The sequence below is a fragment of the Amblyraja radiata genome, chromosome 11, assembly GCF_010909765.2.
Source record: "Amblyraja radiata isolate CabotCenter1 chromosome 11, sAmbRad1.1.pri, whole genome shotgun sequence".
In the NCBI taxonomy this organism is placed as follows: Eukaryota; Metazoa; Chordata; class Chondrichthyes; order Rajiformes; family Rajidae; genus Amblyraja; species Amblyraja radiata.
This window is the reverse complement of record NC_045966.1, coordinates 51,127,253-51,144,015: the sequence shown is the minus strand read 5'-3', so window position 1 is coordinate 51,144,015 and position 16,763 is coordinate 51,127,253. Positions and strand designations below refer to the sequence as shown.

Here is a 16,763-nt window from a genome sequence, read left to right as displayed (position 1 = left end):
TACCTTAAGCGTCGCTGCAGATCTGTCCCAGCCCGTGTGTGTGATTATGGCGCCGTTTAGAGGGGGGCGGGTTTAAAATGCGATTTTCCCTAGGCTGGTCAAATCGAGCTTGTTCAGCCTACCTCAGTTGCTGACGAAAGATCGCTTGAAGTTTCGCTCGCTGGAGCTATTTTTACATTTTACGGGTTTATTTAATTATTATAGTAAGTTAAAAATTAACCTCTAAACCCGCGACCGCCGACAACAGGTCGGATCTCATACAGGGGACAACGGAAGGTAGGTTGTTTATTTTTACATTAAAAAACGCTTCTTAAGATCCCTTTATACAAAGTTTAATGTTGCGAGTAGCTAATTTGGGGCCCCATTAAATCCCGCAGTATTTTTCTGGGCATATGGGGTACAAATCTACCGCAATGTGAACGTTCTAAACCAGCGCGTTCCACAGGATCCCACTCGAAAGCTGATTTAAATGGCCATTAATTTACAGCAATCGAACACTAAATTCCTTCCATTTGGCCTATAAATTAATGTAAATGAGATTTAAAAATCATGTTTTATTGTGAATTCTTTGTGAATATTATTTGGACACTTAGGCTATTTAAAAATGTTAATCATTTCTTAAGAAATGGATAGATGTTTAGATCTAGTAATTGAAGTTTGGAATTAGCTACAATTGGATAACTGACTAATTATATGCTTTAATTTCAGTTCATCCAAGTAAGATTATTTTATATTTGTTTCAGAATGCTTCAATCTATGATAACTGAAAATTTCATTCAGTTCTCTTAATTTTTAAGAAAGTTATGGGCTTTTGACTGTCCACGATCACAGCTTTTTAGTTATGTCCATAGAAAATCAATAGGGAACAAGATGCTAATTTCCGAGTATAAAAATGGCCATAACTTTTTAAATACTGATATGAAATTGAATTAGGTATGAAAGTGAATTAGGTGTCAAATTAAACTTATTTTTATGCTTTATCTGATGGGATAAATTGCAGACTTGATTTTTAAAATCTCAAAATTTTGTAACATTGCTACTCTAACTCCGTCTTTGACTATCCCATTTGACACTTGTTTCTTCCCATTTGTTTCTTTTTTTCCATTGTTTTTGAAGAAATAGAGTGGATTAGTTTTGCTGACAGTCATTGCAAGACAATGGGACAAATGGCCATCTATGCTGGAACAATTCTATAATCAAAATGATTTTTAACACTCTTGCTGAATTCCAATTCAATGCACCATGCTGGCTAACGTGCCAAACAACTTGAAGGCAATGGATATGAAAGCTAGGAACATACAAAATATTTTTTTGCATCATTAACTGAAGTGCACCGACAATGTAATAAAAGAGTCTGCATAATTTTGGCCATTATTTGTCGAATATTTTTATTTTATAATCTATTTATCGTGGCATTTTAGTTCACATTATCTTCCCTCTACATTGAAAGCCAAATGGGCACCACGTGTTTTTAGCATTTTATAGTGCAAGGGAAATAGCCCCGAAACATCATCTATTCCTTTTCCCCAGAGATGCTGCCTGAGTTAATCCAGCTTTTGCGTCTATCTTCTAGCCATTAAATAACTTTAGTTTCCTATGAACAAACCTGACTAGACAAGTATACAAATGGCCAGAAATCCTTGAGTGGGTGGCAGAACAATTATCTCACCATCGGCAGATCAAGTGAGGCCAAGAGCTGCAGCACATCACACTACATCTTACGAGCCAGAGTAAAGTGGCTGTCCCATTTGGGTGACCTAATCCGCAAGTTCTGGCGAGTTTGCCCTTGACTCATACTCGCAGCATGGTCGACATGAGGTCGTAGGAGGTATTTGTAACTCTCCTTCATGCTCGAGAGTAGTCCCCATGTACTCAAGGCCTCAGCTAGGTCGCGGCATATTTTTCAACACGTTGAAAAATGTCCGCGAGTAAAAAAAGGTCGCCATGGAAAAAATCTATACTTTTTTTACTCGTAGGTTTAGTCGTAGTAGGTCGGTATGTTAGTCGTAGGTAGTCGAGGGTAGTCAAAGATAGTCTTCATCATAGTCGAAGGGAGGTCGTCTTCACTCTCCACTATTCGGTGTCCAATTTTCCTGAAGTTAGTCGTAGCTGTCTTCAACATAGTCGAAGGAGGTCGAAGGAAGTCTTCTACATAGTCGAAGGAGGTTTTCAAACTCTTCTAAACTCGCCAATTCGGTTGCCCAAGTGGGACAGCCCCTTAAGATTGTACAGAGTAAGATTTTCATTCTTACTCAGAAAGTTACAAGATATAAGCTATTTAAGGTTTAACTTTTAGATTGGGAAATGTTTTTGAGAGGTGGGGGTTGGTAAGGGGAGAATGGTTCGAAGAGAAATATTACAAACTTTTAAAATAAAAATATTGAAATAATTATGATCTAATTTACACTGACAGCCTACTGTATGCACTTCAATGGTCATGTTGCCTAATACAGTAAAAAAAACATAAAACAAACAATCTTAAAAAAAAATCTGTCAACAATCTCCTCCATGCGCAGCCCTGTTAAGCACAAAGCAAGGTCCAACAGTCAACAGTAATTACTGCTAATCTATCACACTGGATAGTCTATGCCGGCATCATTCCTGCTCTGAAGTCCAAGCTTTGTGCCTCAGTCACCTAGATTGATTGCCAGAGTGCAAAGGCTGTGTGAAAAGGTTCTAACACTCAAGTTGTGCACTCACAAGCTTGTCTTGTACAGTCATTAAGACAGCACTGGAAGATTTCCCATGGAAATTAGTTGGCCCAATTGCAACTGACGTTACTCTGGGAGAAATGATTAAAGATAGTTTGTTCTGTTGGTTCTTGCACTTCAGTATCTAACACCAATGGTTCTGTGGAATCTTGTAACACCATCCCTAAACCTGAGGCTGTTAAAAGTTTACCATAATATATCAACTAGTATTTTCTCAGTCACAACACAACCAAGCTACAGGGTTCCAGAATGTGCAGTTATAAAAGTTTTAGAAATTTTAAATCCCAATTAGTGTAATGCAATTTTTCAAGATACAACAAAACATTTGTCAACGTTGCCAATAAAAAAAATAGAAAATGCCTGTTCTGATCAAGAATCTCACTCAAAACATTGGCCAGTCTTTGTCTTTCTCTTTCCAATATTTTGCAATTTAAAAATGGTGTGAAGAGCAACACTGGTGGATTTAATGACTATAACAGCAGCACATCATGCTTTAACCCACTGATGTTTTGTTCACACTAGAACCTCCACTCCCAAGAAAACCACCGCTTTCACATTTACAATGTGTACTCCAAACAGAATAATAGATTAAATATTACAATAGACAATAGGTGCAGGAGTAGGCCAATCGGCCTTTAGAGCCAGCACCGCAATTCAATGTGATCATGTCTGATCATCCCCAATCAGTACCCCGTTCCTGCCCTCTCCCCATATCCCCTGACTCCGCTATCTTCAAGAGCCCTATCTAGCTCTCTCTTGAAAGCATCCAGAGAACCTGCCTCCACCGCCCTCTGAGGCAGAGAATTCCACAGACTCACAACTCTCCGTGACAAAAAGCGTTTCCTCGTCTCCATTCTAAATGGCTTACCCCTTATTCTTAAACTGTGGCCCCTGGTTCTGGACTCCCCCAACATCAGGAACACATTTCCTGCCTCTAGCGTGTCCAAACCCTAAACAATCTTATATGTTTCAATAAGATATCCTCTCATCCTTCTAAACTCCAGAGTGTACAAGCCCAGCCGCACCATTCTCTCAGCATATGACAACCCGGGAATTAACCTTGTAAGCCTACGCTGCACTCCCTCAATGGCAAGAATGTCCTTCCTCAAATTAGGGGACCAAAACTGCACACAATACTCCAGGTGTGGTCTCATTAGGGCCCTGTACAACTGCAGAAGGACCTCTTGGCTCCTATAGTCGACTCCTCTTGTTATAAAGGCCAGCATGCCATTCACTTTCTTCGCTGCCCACTGCACCTGCATGCTGTACTCGCATAACTTTTCCCAGTGATTATTCTTTTAATGAAATAGTCAAAATATCACACACGCATTGAGCCTAAACACAATTATTATTATTATGACCACTTCATCAACCTTCAAATAAGGCAACTGGCTTAAGTCATCGAGCCTTACATTATCATCAGCAGTTGAGCAACACAAAGAATTTCCCAGGTTGAGCTCAGAGTTGCACTTCCCGGTTATAGCCTTTGGTAAATCCCTCAATTGGCCCCAGACTTGAAGAATCAAATTTATGAATTTGCAAGGATTTTTGGGGAGAAACCAAAAGGAGAACTACCGCTAAGAAAAATTAGGTAACTGCCATTCTCAATGTTATGCGGAACTAAATACGAGTAGATTGATTCGAATAAATTATATCGTTGGAAAAACATACGTCTATGTATTTCTCATGAACAGGATAAATGTCAGTCTAAAAATCCACATTCAAGCAGCTTTTATTTACCCTTCATATCGTTGCTGCTTTATGGAGATATTTTTTACTGCATGTTGAAGGTGCCATTGGCAAACTATCATATTGAACCATCACAGTCCTTCTGTTGGACTTCAAATGGCATCCTTCAGTGCTATGTACTGCAAATGTTGGAAATCTGAAATAAACACAAAAATAAATTTGCTGACCATATTCAGCAGCTCGTCGACGCAGAAAATGAATGAATGCTTCAGGTTGATGATCTTTAGTCAGAACTCAGAAGAGATAGGTGAAGAGAAAATCATCTGCAGAGGAGTGTATCAGAACGGTCATCTTTTTATGTGAGAAGAGATAGGAGAAAGGTAAAAAGATTGGAGATAATATTCCCTCCGTTGTAGTGCAATCTCTGGAAGACAAATCCTAATAGCATTTTAACTGAATAGTGATTAGGCCATTGGTGAGCAAGTAACACTAAATAGCGCTGTTGTTGATACCTTTCTTCCATGTGATGACCAACTGGTGGCTGGTTAAGTAATAATGGATTGGATTTGTCAAGATTTTTGTGGCTTGAACCCAAGTGAGCAACTGTCCACATTACAAAGTTGATTCTAGCGTTGTAATTGAATTATAAGAGCTCTGTCAAAGGTATGGTTAATTCTAGATTCCAATACATTAGCCTTTTCTATATCCAGTGCTGTCAGCAGTTTCGTGGTAGCACATGAATTGAGTCAAATTGGCCGGTGCCTAGCTTTTATGAATACCAGGATATCTCAGGCTGAGGTCAAGGATCTCGGAGCATATGTATAAAAGCATGAGCAAAAATAAGGTGAATACTCTCTTCCCCAGGATAGGGGAGTCCGATTACCGGAGGGCATAGGTTTAAAGCGAGAGAAAAAATATTTAACAATTTTGTAATTTCACAAAGAGGTTGGTGTGTATATGCAACAAGCTGCCAGAGGAAATAGTTGAGGCAGGTACAATAATAACATTTAAAAACCATTAAAACAGGTACATGGGTACATGAAAGACTTGGAGGTATGTTGCAGGCTAGCTCCGTTAAGCAACTTGGTCAGCAATGGATGAGTTGTGCCGAAGGGTCTGTTTTCTTGCTGTACAGCTCTATGTGGGGTGTCATAGTGCTTTAACAGTTAGCACTACGCCTCACATTGTAACTCTGGGTTCAATCCGGGCCTTGGCAGTTGTCCATGTGGAGTTTGCATGCTCAACCTGAAATTTGTTCTCAATTTTTCGCCGACATCCCCAAAATACGCTGGTCGGTGAATTTGCTATTGTGTAATAAATGGAAAAAGAATCAAAGGAGAACTGATGGGTATGTGAGAGAACATTGCAGGATTCCGAGCAAATGGGAAGGGGGGGGAGTGGTACTGATGGGAGTTTTTTCTGCTGGAAGCTGACATGGACCCAATGGCAGTTGTATCATCAATGAAGATAAGTGAGCCAGTACCTTCAGCAGCCAAACATGCCCAGGCCATAACACCCCCATCACCGTGTTTCACAGATGAGGTGGTATGCTTTGGATCTTGGGCAGTTCCTTCTCTCCTCCATACTTTGCTCTTGCCATCACTCCGATATAAGTTAATCTTCACCTCATCTGTCCACAAGGCCTTTTACAAAACTGTCGTTGCTCTTTTAAGTACTTCTTGGCAAACTGTACCCGGACCATCTTATTTTTGTGGCTAACCAGTGGTTTCATCGTGCAGTGTAGACTCTGTATTTCTGTTCATGAAGTCTTCTGCGGACAGTGGTCAGTGACACCTGACTCCTGAAGAGTGTTTCTGATCTGTCGGACAGATGTTTGGGGATATTTCTTTATTATAGAGAGAATTCTTCTGTCATCAGCTTTGGAGGTCTTCCTGGGCCTGCCAGTCCCTTTGCAATTAGTAAGCTCACCAGTGCTCTCTTTCTTCTTAAAGATTTTGCAAACAGTTGATTTTGGTAGGCCTAAGGGTTGGCTGATGTCTCTAAGTTTTATTCTTGTTTCTCAGTCTCATAATGGCTTCTTTGACTTTCATTTGCACAACTTTGGTTCTCATGTTGATAAACAGCAATAAAAGTTTTCAAAGGTGATGGAAAGACTGGAGGAAAGACTAGATGCTGAGTTCTCTTATACCTGCATTAAGGAGGCAATTAAACACACCTGAGCAATTACAAGCGCCTGTGAAGCCATGTGGCCCAAACATTATGGTGCCCCAAAATGGGGGTGGACTATGTGTAAACACAGCTGTAATTTCTATATGGTGAAACCAAAATGTATAAAAATGGCCTTTAATAAAATCAGATAATGTGTACTTTAACTGCATGTGATTTTTTTCTATTACAAATCTCAAATTATGGAGTAAAGAGGCAAAAAAAAAAAATGATGGGTCTTTGTCCCAAACATTATGAAGGGCACTGTATATATTCACAAGGACAACTTTGCTGTTGTACGAAGCACTAAGTGCAGAATACAATTTAAGAGCAGTCCATCATTCTAGAGGAGGAGAGTGAGTGGTAAAGGGGAGCACTGCCGGGTCAAAAAATTAAATGGGTTGATCACAAGAGAGCTTACAATCATTTAGTAAAGTCTCTCTGCACCAGAGATACCTATTCACTGCATGCCATAGTGGCAATTTTCATAGAAGCATTAACAACATTTTTTTAGCAGCTTCCCCCATGTGTCCCTGCTGACTACCAGGAATATGAAGGTGTCTGATAAGCTACTGCACCTCACCCTTTAGTGGAATGAACAGATCCGATGTATTTACCATATATTAAAATCATATCATAAAATGTCAGCATGGTGGCACAGCAGTAGTTGCTGCCTTACAGCTTCAGAGAACCGGGTTCGATCCCAATTACGGGTGCTTGTTTATACGGAGTTTGTACGTTCTCCCAGTGATCTGCGTGGTTTTATCCAGTGTGGGAGCTTCCTCCCACACTCCAAAGACAATCACGTTTGTAAGTTAATTGGCTTGGTAAAATTGTAAATTGGTGTGTGTGTGTGTGTGTGTGTGTGTGTGTGTGTGTGTGTGTGTGTGTGTGTGTGTGTGTGTGTGTGTGTGTGTGTGTGTGTGTGTGTGTGTGTGTGTGTGTGTGTGTGTGTGTGTGTGTGTGTGTGTGTGTGTGTGTGTGTGTGTGTGTGTGTGTGTGTGTGTGTAGGATAGTGTAAGTGTGCGGGGATCGCTGGTCAGTATGGGCTCGGTGGGGAAAGGGCCTGTTTCTGCATCTCTAAACTAAACTGTCACCTTTGGACTTTTACTTTCACTAGTGTACAAGAACAAGTTAGATAGCAGTAGTAAACATTCATTACACATCTACTTCCTTACTAGATTGAAGAGATTTGGTATGTCAATGAATACTCTCTTTACACTTTCATTTAGTCTACAATTAAACAAATTTGTCAGGGTCTTGATCAACAAAACCCATGGCCTCCACAGGTAAGCATGGCATCAATGGAGACTTGGTTCAGATAAAAGTCCACAGTTCCCATCCTGGCCATACACAAATTATCTAATTGCAAGCACGTGACGAAAACAAAATCACCAAGAATCATCATTCATGGACTACTGCTATACAAGAGCATATCCCCTAGCTAACTCAACCAATGAAAGGCAGCAGCACAGCCAAGCCTGTTCTGCCTGTGCCAAAACAGGAATATTTCTGTGAAGGGCCTGTCCCACGAGCATGCGATTGCATGCGGCAAGCGTGACCAAACCGGAAGCGGGGGCCGCGCGGAGGTCAAGTGATCCCCGTACAGGGCCGGTCCCACCAGCATGCGACTGCATGCGGCGAGCGCAACCAAACCAGAAGCGGGGGCCGCGCGGAAGTCGAGTGAGTGACGTGAAGTTCGAGCGAAGTCCGCGGGAAGTTCGCGCATGACGTACGGCGTCAAGACGCTGCGTATGCCCGTCGAGGCAGTGCGTACAGCCTCAATGTGGCTGCGGGCCGGCAGGCCATTGCGGGACGGAATTTTTGAACACTGTCATTTTTCCGGAGTCCCGCGCGATGTCGGGACCAGCTACGCACAACTCCATACGGCGATCGAAGTGGGACCGGCCCCGCGAGGCAGTACGGCTCAAGCGACCACGTTAGGTCGCGCTTGCCGCGCTCGTGGGACAGACCCTTAAGATTGATGAATAGTATTGGCACTATGGCACTGTTTCTACGACAGTGACACACAAAGAACTTGGAGCACCTGTGAGAACGGGCGGCACGGTGGCGCAGCGGTTGAGTTGCTGCCTTACAGCGCCAGGGTCCCGGGTTCGATCCTGACTACGGGTGCTGTCTGTACGGAGTTTGTACGTTCTCCCCGTGACCGCTTGGGTTTTTTCTCCGGACGCACCGGTTTCCTCCCACACTCCAAAGAGGTATAGGTTTGTAGGTTAATTGGCTATAATTGTAAATTGTCCCTGGTGAGTGTAGGATGGTGTTATTGTGTGGGGATTGCTGGTCGGTACGACTCGATGGGCCGAAGGGCCTGCTTCCACACCGTATCTCTAAACTAAACAATGGCAGCAGTAGAAGAGAACACTATCTATACATGTCCCTCCAAGTTGCACATTATCCAGATTTGGAGACATGTCATTCCTTTAACCCTATTAAGTTTAAATCCTCTAACATCACCATTTTCACACATCAATCAAAACAAAGGCCTCGTCATTCAAATCAAATAAAAATAAAAGCCTAACCAACAAATGCAGATGTGTAGGAAGGAACTGCAGGGCGGTCACAGTGGCGCAGCGGCAGAGTTGCTGCCTTACAGCGAATGCAATGCCGGAGACCCGGGTTCGATCCCGACTGCGGGTGCTGTCTGTACGTTCTCCCAGTGACCTATGTGGGTTTTCTCCGAGATCTTTGGTTTCCTCCCACACTCCACAGGTGTACAGGTTTGTAGGTTAATTGGTTTAGTAAATGTAAAAATTGTCCCTAGTGTAGGATAGTGTTAATGTGCGGGGTTCGCTGGTCGGCATGGACCCGGTGAGGCGAAGGGTCTGTTTCCGCGCTGTATCTCTAAAAAAACTTTTTAAAAAAGAAACTGTTTGTTTCCTGTGGTTGATTGGTTTAATATTGAAAGGGCATGTGTAAGATATTATTTGGGGATCTTATTGAAACATATATTATTAAAGGTTTGGACACGCTAGAGGCAGGAAACATGTTCCCAATGTTGGGGGAGTCCAGAACCAGGGGCCATATTTAAGAATAAGTGGTAAGCCATTTAGAACGAAGATGAGGAAAAACTTTTTCACACAGAGTTGTGAGTGTGTGGAATTCTCTGCCTCATAGGGTGGTGGAGGCTGGTTCTATGGATGATTTCAAGAGAGAGTTAGATAGAGCTCTTAGGAATAGCAGAGTTAAGGGATATGGAGAGAAGGCAGGAACAGAGTACTGATTGTGCCATGATCACATTGAATGGCGGTGCTGGCTCGAAGGGCCGAATGCACCTATTGTCTATGCTGATTTACACCGAAGATAAACACGAAATGCTGGAGTAACTCAGCGGGTCTGGCAGCATCTCTGGAGAAAGGGAATAGGTGATGTCAAGACCCTTCTTTCTTCAGACTGAGAGTAAGTCTGAAGAAAGGTCTCAACCCAAAACATCATGTATTCCTGTTCTCCAGAGATGCTGCCTGACCGACAAATCCAGATGCCATCTTCTCATACCTTTCCTTTGCAGGAAATTCCACTAATAGTCATGCCAATAAAAGGGGAAGTCAAAGGGATACCAATATCTTGTTGTGCTGCAACCTAAAAAAAGTGGCTTTCAGGAAAGGTAACAAAAAATGAGAACCAAATTTAGACTTCAACTGAGAATAGCTCCCACCCCCATCTATACCTATCCTGAAACAATTTGAGCATAGCAATGTAATCAATTCCTGCCAAACAGAAGCACATTAAATAGTAAACTCCAAAATGTGACACCATTTGATTTGACAAATTGTTTAGACCCACCCACCACACCAAACCTACATAGGAACCTCAATGACATGATTAATGAGATCAAAGGTGGAATCTCCACTGTCCGTAAAGGTTTCCAAACACCAGGCTAGCTAGATAGGCAATACAAGTCACACAGAAGAAAAAGGTATAAATATTAAGAGAGATATCCTACAATAGATATCGTATGGGGCGGCACAGTAGCACAGCGGTAGAGTTCCTGCCAGAGACCAGGGTTCGATCCTGACCCCAGGTGCTTGTCTGTATGGAGTTTGTACCTTCTCCCTGTGACCTGCGTGGGTTTTCTCCGGGATCTCCAGTTTCCTCCCACACTACAAAGACGTACAGGTTTGTAGGTTAATTGGCTTGGTATAAATGTAAATTGTCCCTAGTGTGTGTAGGGTGGTATAAGTGTGCGGGGATCGCTGGTCGGCGCTGACCCGGTGGGAGAAGGGCCTGTTTCGTCGCAGTATCTCTAAACTAAAAAAAACTAAATTAAGATATATAGCAGAATGAAGCAATATTCAACTTCATGTCAGGATTCAGAGCCCAGAAGTGAAACAGTAATTTATACAAATATAATATTAAACAGCACGGAGTACATCATTTACATTTCTGAAAACGTCACTGAAAAGAGGAGAGGCAGGGTGGGGTTAACAGGGAGAACAGGCAGGAGGTCGGGCCTACATGGGTTGCAAAGCCAGGGAGGTGGAAGGGCAAGCGAATGAAGGGAATTAAGTCTGGGGAACCAAATTGAAGGGGCAGTGGGGACATTGTAGAGGAGGAGCAACCAGGGGTGAAGCAAACAGAGGGGGGTGACAGAGGGCAAGGTAGAGGGGAGGAGTGGGCAGACCAGGAGAGCAGAAAAGGCAGTGATGGTGGGACCACAGCAGAGGAGAAGGGGACAATGTACTTCTAGTTATTGATTATATCTCTGCCTTGAACACCATTTTGCTAATCAAATGAATCTCCACACTTCTGGATTACGATACAGCATCCAACTCTGCATTGGATCCTTGACTTCCTGACCCATTGACCTTAATCAGTGAGGACAGGTGACAAAACAAGCTCCAAGATGATTCTCAACACCAGCAGTACCCCACAGGGATACATTTTCAGCCGTTTAAGACTCCTTGTATGCTCAGGACTCTATGGAAAATCCTGATCCTACTCCATTTACAAATTTGCAGATGGCACCACCCAAGGTGAGCAGGATCTCAAACAATGATGAGATGGCGTACAGGAAGAAGGTAAAGAGTTTGGCAACATGGTGTCAAGGCAACAACCTCTCACTTAACGTCAGCAAGACAAAGGAGCTGGTCATCGACTTCACAAAATGGGGTGGTGTCAGCATCAATAGTGCTGAAGTGGAGATAAGTCGAGAGTTTCAAGTTCCGGAGAATAAATATAACCAAGCATTCTATCAGAATACATCACAACTTGGTTTGGCAACTGCTCTGCCCAACACCGCAAACAATTGCAGTCGTGAACATAGCTGAGTCCATCACACAAACCAATTTCCCTCCCCACCCCATCGACTTAATCTATACTTCACTGCCTTGGGAAAGCAGCCAACAAAATCAAGGGCCATTTGCAACTCGGGCTTCATTCCCCCTTCTCTCCTTTCCTGTTATGCAAAATAAAACTGGAAAACACGTACCAAAGGGTTTGAGAACAGCTTGTTCCCTGTTATCAAAATATTGAACAGGCCTTATGAGACAAGGGTATAATCCTGTGCTTCCAACCTACCTCAATACAGCCCTTGCACTTTTTTTTTCAACTGCACTTTCTCAGTACCTGCAATACTGATGCTGTAATGTATTCTACATTCTGGTGTTTTTCTCTTTACATTTTCTGTTGTACTTGTGTGGGCCTTAATGGTATAATTTGACTTGACTGGATAGCATGCAAACAAATTTTTTCCACTGTATCACATGTGACTATGATAAATTAATGGACCCTCCGGCAACATGGACACTGTAGGTTTAGTAGATATGTAGAGGAAGGAACTGCAGATGCTGGTTTAAACCAAAGATAGACACAAAAAGCTGGAGTAACTCAGCGGATCAGACATCCCTGGAGAAAAGGAATAGGTGATGTTTTGGGTCGAGACCCTTTTTGATGATAAATCATGACCAATACCAACAGAGAAGCAGAGAAAGAGGGAAAGGGCAAAAGGGTGAGGTCAGAGGTGGGGACACACCCCAAGGGAGAGGGGGGACAGTAGTCAGGCTGGAAAGATCGGGGGAGGAACCAAGTGGCGATTGGGCACAAAGAGAGCGGGGGGAGCTGGAGTTCAGCAGGGAGGGAGAGAGGTGGTGGGGGGGGACAAGAAGGAGGGAGGAAGGTGGGGGGCAAGGGGGAGGGAGGAACCAAGCAAGGATTGGGCACTGGGGGGGGGCAAGGGGGAGGCAGAGGGTTAAGGGGGAAGGGGGGCAAGGGGGAGGGGGGGCAGGGGGCAATAGGGGGGCAAGGGGAGGGGGGGAACGGGAAGGGGGAAAGGGGAGGGGGGGTGAGGGGAGGCAAGGGGCAAGTGGAGGGGGAGCAAGGATTTTGGGGGCGAGGGGAGGGGGGCAAGGGGGAGGGGGAAAGGGGCAAGGAGAGGGGGCAAGGAGAGGGGGGCAAGGGGCAATGGGGAGGGATGAAGGGTGCAGCATGGAGGGCGGGGTAAACAGGGAGCATGGCAACAACTCTGATACTGTGGAAAAGTGAGGAGTGAGACTTTGAGGGAGGTCGTTTACGAATGATTGAAAGCGACATCTTGTGCACCTCCTGGTGGCTTTTGACGGGGAGAATTGACAGAGGCCTGCTGCATCTTTATATATGCGTGTAAATTAAAGGAACATCTTTGCTCCCCCCTCCTTTGTAATTCTGTGGCAAAATCCATTCCTTCATCTGTGCGTGCAGCACAAATTACAGACCGACAGCGGGCAATTTCAGGCCGGAGCAGAGTGGAGATGAAGAAGTGAGTGTATCCTCCTACCCACACCATCCCCTCCCCAACACCACCCTGGGCTGCAGGTGGTAGGGGTAGCTGGCGGGGTCATCGGTCAGTGCGGATGATCAATGGGCCGGACAGCACGGCATTAGGGGGCAAGGGGGATATAGTTGGCAACAAGTGGCCTCTGACCACCCGCTCGCCTCCGCTACTGCAACGGGCCTGGGGATTGGGAGAGGAGGGGTGGTTGGGGAGAGGAGGGGGGGGGGGTTGGAGAGGGGGGGGGGGGGGAGAGGAGGGGGGGGGGGTTGGGGAGGGGGGGGGGTTGGGGAGAGGAGGGGGGGTGGAGGAGAGGAGGGGGGGGGGGTTGGGGAGAGGAGGGGGGGGGGGGTTGGGGAGAGGAGGGGGGGGGGTTGGGGAGAGGAGGGGGGGGGTTTGGAGAGGAGGGGGGGGGTTTGGAGAGGAGGGGGGGGTTTGGAGAGGGGGGGGGGTTTGGAGAGGAGGGTTTGGAGAGGAGGAGGGGGGTTGGGGAGAGGAGGAGGGGGGGTTGGGGAGAGGAGGAGGGGGGTTTGGGTAGAGGAGGAGGGGGGGTTTGGAAAGGATGGGGTCTGGAGAAGAGGGGGGTCTGGAGAAGAGGGGGGATTAAAGAGATGGGACAGGGGGGAGGTGTGGTTGGGGAGACAAGGGGTTAAGAGAAATTAAGCAGGGAGAAATTAGGGAAGGATTGCTGAATGTTTTAGAGGGGGAATTGGGGAGAGGGGGTGGGGAATCGGAGGAAAGATTAGAGAATTGGGGAGGGGGGCGGATTCTGGGGAGACGGGGGTGGGGTGAGAGGGACTGTAGAGACACACACACTGCTCACACACACACACACACACTAACAAGCCTGTAAAGTGACCCAGGAAAGGCGTCCCAGCAGCAGCCCCGGGAGAGAGGGGGGGGGGGGGGGGAGGGGGATCAGCCGCGGTTGTTGAGGGGCTCCCCGCCAGCTGCACTGTGGCGCAGCGGTAGAGTTGCTGCAACACCATCCTACACACACACTAGAGACCCGGGTTCGATCCCGACTACGGGTGCTGTCTGTACGGAGTTTGTACCTTATCCCCGGACCTGTGTGGTAGATCTCCAGTTTCTTCCCACACTCCACAGACTGGTTCTGGTTCTGGTTGATCGTGCAGGTTTGTAGGTTAATTGGCTTGGTGTAAATTGTCCCTAGTGTGTGTGTGTGTGTGTGTGTGTGTAGGATGGTGTTAATGTGCGGGCATCGCTGGTCAGTGCGGACTCGCTGGGCCGAAGGGCCTGTTTCCGCGCTGTATCTGTAAACTAAAGTAAAAGACTAAGCTGAGAAGCGGATGCACCCACCGCCACCATCAGTGTCCTCTCCCTCTCTCTCTCCTCCTCGCCGTCGCCTCCAGCACAGCCGCCGCCACCGTCTCCTTAGCAACGCGCTCCAAGCAACTGAGCACCGGGGACCACTCGGCCCCTTATATAACCACCGGCCGCTACCACCAGCTGCCCGCCCGCAGGGGTGGCCGCCTCCCCGCCGCCCACTACAAACCCACCTCCCTCCATCCAACCTCGCATTCTCCCGTCACTTCGCCTCTGCAATGAAAGAAAAACTTTTAGAAAGTAAATGGAAACCAGGAGAATTATTTTATCTTCTGTAAATATGTGTGAGATATCAACCCCCCCCCCTCCTTAGCTGCAGGTTTCGGAGACCCAATTGGCGGCGCGCTGGGGAAATGGGCGGGGAAATGCGCCCTGGGAATAAAGGGGGAGTCAACTTTAACTGAGCGAATCAGCATCAGCACAATCGTTCTTATTCACTCCTGTAAAATAGACTAAGAAGAGAAATATGTTAAATCAATGTAGTTAGGTTTACAGGTTCAGGTAAATGAAATAACTGAAATTGGCGTGAAATTTGACATTGCAACGAGTTTGGATTACCCTGATTATGTCAATGGTCGAGTCCGTGCGAGTCGAGCATCGCGGATCAAGCCATTGCAGCGCAGCCTCGAGGGGTGGGATAATAAATAAATATATTGAGAACCATCATAAACTACATTGTACCCAGATGTGAGTGCATGCTTCTGTATTATCATCATTAACACATGGGCTAATGTCTACAAAGTACAATGCGAAAGTTTTCAGTGGCGGAAAGTGAAAGAGGGACAAATAGTGCTCCCCTCGCTGGTTGCCCGTGGAGAGGGCCGGCGCGGGGTGTGCTGGGAATTGTAGTCCTGTCATCGCGCACCCAGCCGCCACTTCCGCCCCGCGGCAGCGCAACCCCATTCCCCTTTATTGCACCCACTCAATTGCTCCATGGTTTGATCACCTAGTTGCATGGCCAATGAGTCGCTTTTGGTGGGGGCTAAATAAATGCTTTTTTTTTTAAATTGCAAATTTCCACTCTACAGCATGTTGAAGTTTTATTTAAACTTTGACCATGTTTTCTCGAGTTGAACATTAATTTCATGTGAACCCCCTTGAATGCAATGCACAATTCGTAGACTTGCACTGTGCACGGGAAATGAAACAACCCAATTTCTCAATGACTTTCCTAATGTTTGTAATTGAATTTGCATCTGGGTCATAAAGCAAGCTGATAGAATTGGATTCTTCCAATTTGGGAATTAATCATCACACCGTGTTGCTTTGGCTCATTTTCACTTTTCATTTTCTTTATAACTGAATATATGATGATTGTAGCACGAGATTCTTTTGTCCCCTTTCAGAAGTTAACAGAAAGTCTTCGAAAGAATGGGAAAACAACAATACAAGTGTTCTCTTAAAAATAAATATCCTAGTTTCTCTTCATTGGCACAAAAGGAGTTTCAATCACAGATCAAAACAGCTGGTTGGTCACATGGTTCGATTCCATTGCCATTTTAAACATCCAGTACCATTGTTCTATATTGGCTGAAATTTATATTAAAATGCATTTCCCACTGTTCAGTTTCAATAAAGGAAACTTCACAGGAATTTGGATAATTGATTAATGTTTGGATCACAATGTGTCTGCCCACATGTCAGCAAGAGTAAGGTTGCTTCGCTTGAAAAAACAAAACTCCGTTTTAATAACATGAGCAATGTGATATGGAATTTCTCAGCACTTGGTTTAAAGACAGGGTGGGGGAGGGAACTAGAAGAAAGGGAAGTAGCACTGCAGAGCTCCACATTGTAGCTCTTGCTTTCCTAAAGGGCACTGGATTCTAGTATAAATATACATTTTAAAATCATAACACTATCTATAGACAATGATTAAATTTTCAAATTTCTTTCAAGAAATCATTCCAACTCAGTAAGTTTTTATATTTTCAACAGTTCATACTGCTACTATTTTTTATCTGTCCATGAACTGTTTAATTGTTAGGCATCCTCTCCAAGTAAAGCTCCTCTTGTCACCAGCAAAGGTCAGCGGGTAAATCGCAATTTGCTCATCCTTGCACACATTCATTCAGTCACCAGCTTCATAA

General features: G+C 45.0%; 1 protein-coding gene across 1 annotated transcript in view; it reads right to left on the bottom strand.

Annotated features, from left to right (window-relative positions):
* fam53c (family with sequence similarity 53 member C) overlaps positions 1–14,747 on the bottom strand; it is a 124,291-nt gene extending 109,544 nt beyond the window's left edge. The window contains exon 1 of the mRNA XM_033029917.1: positions 14,650–14,747. The gene's annotated coding sequence lies outside the window, so the exon portion shown is untranslated. The remainder of the gene's footprint in view (positions 1–14,649) is intronic.
* Positions 14,748–16,763: the final 2,016 nt, after the last annotated feature.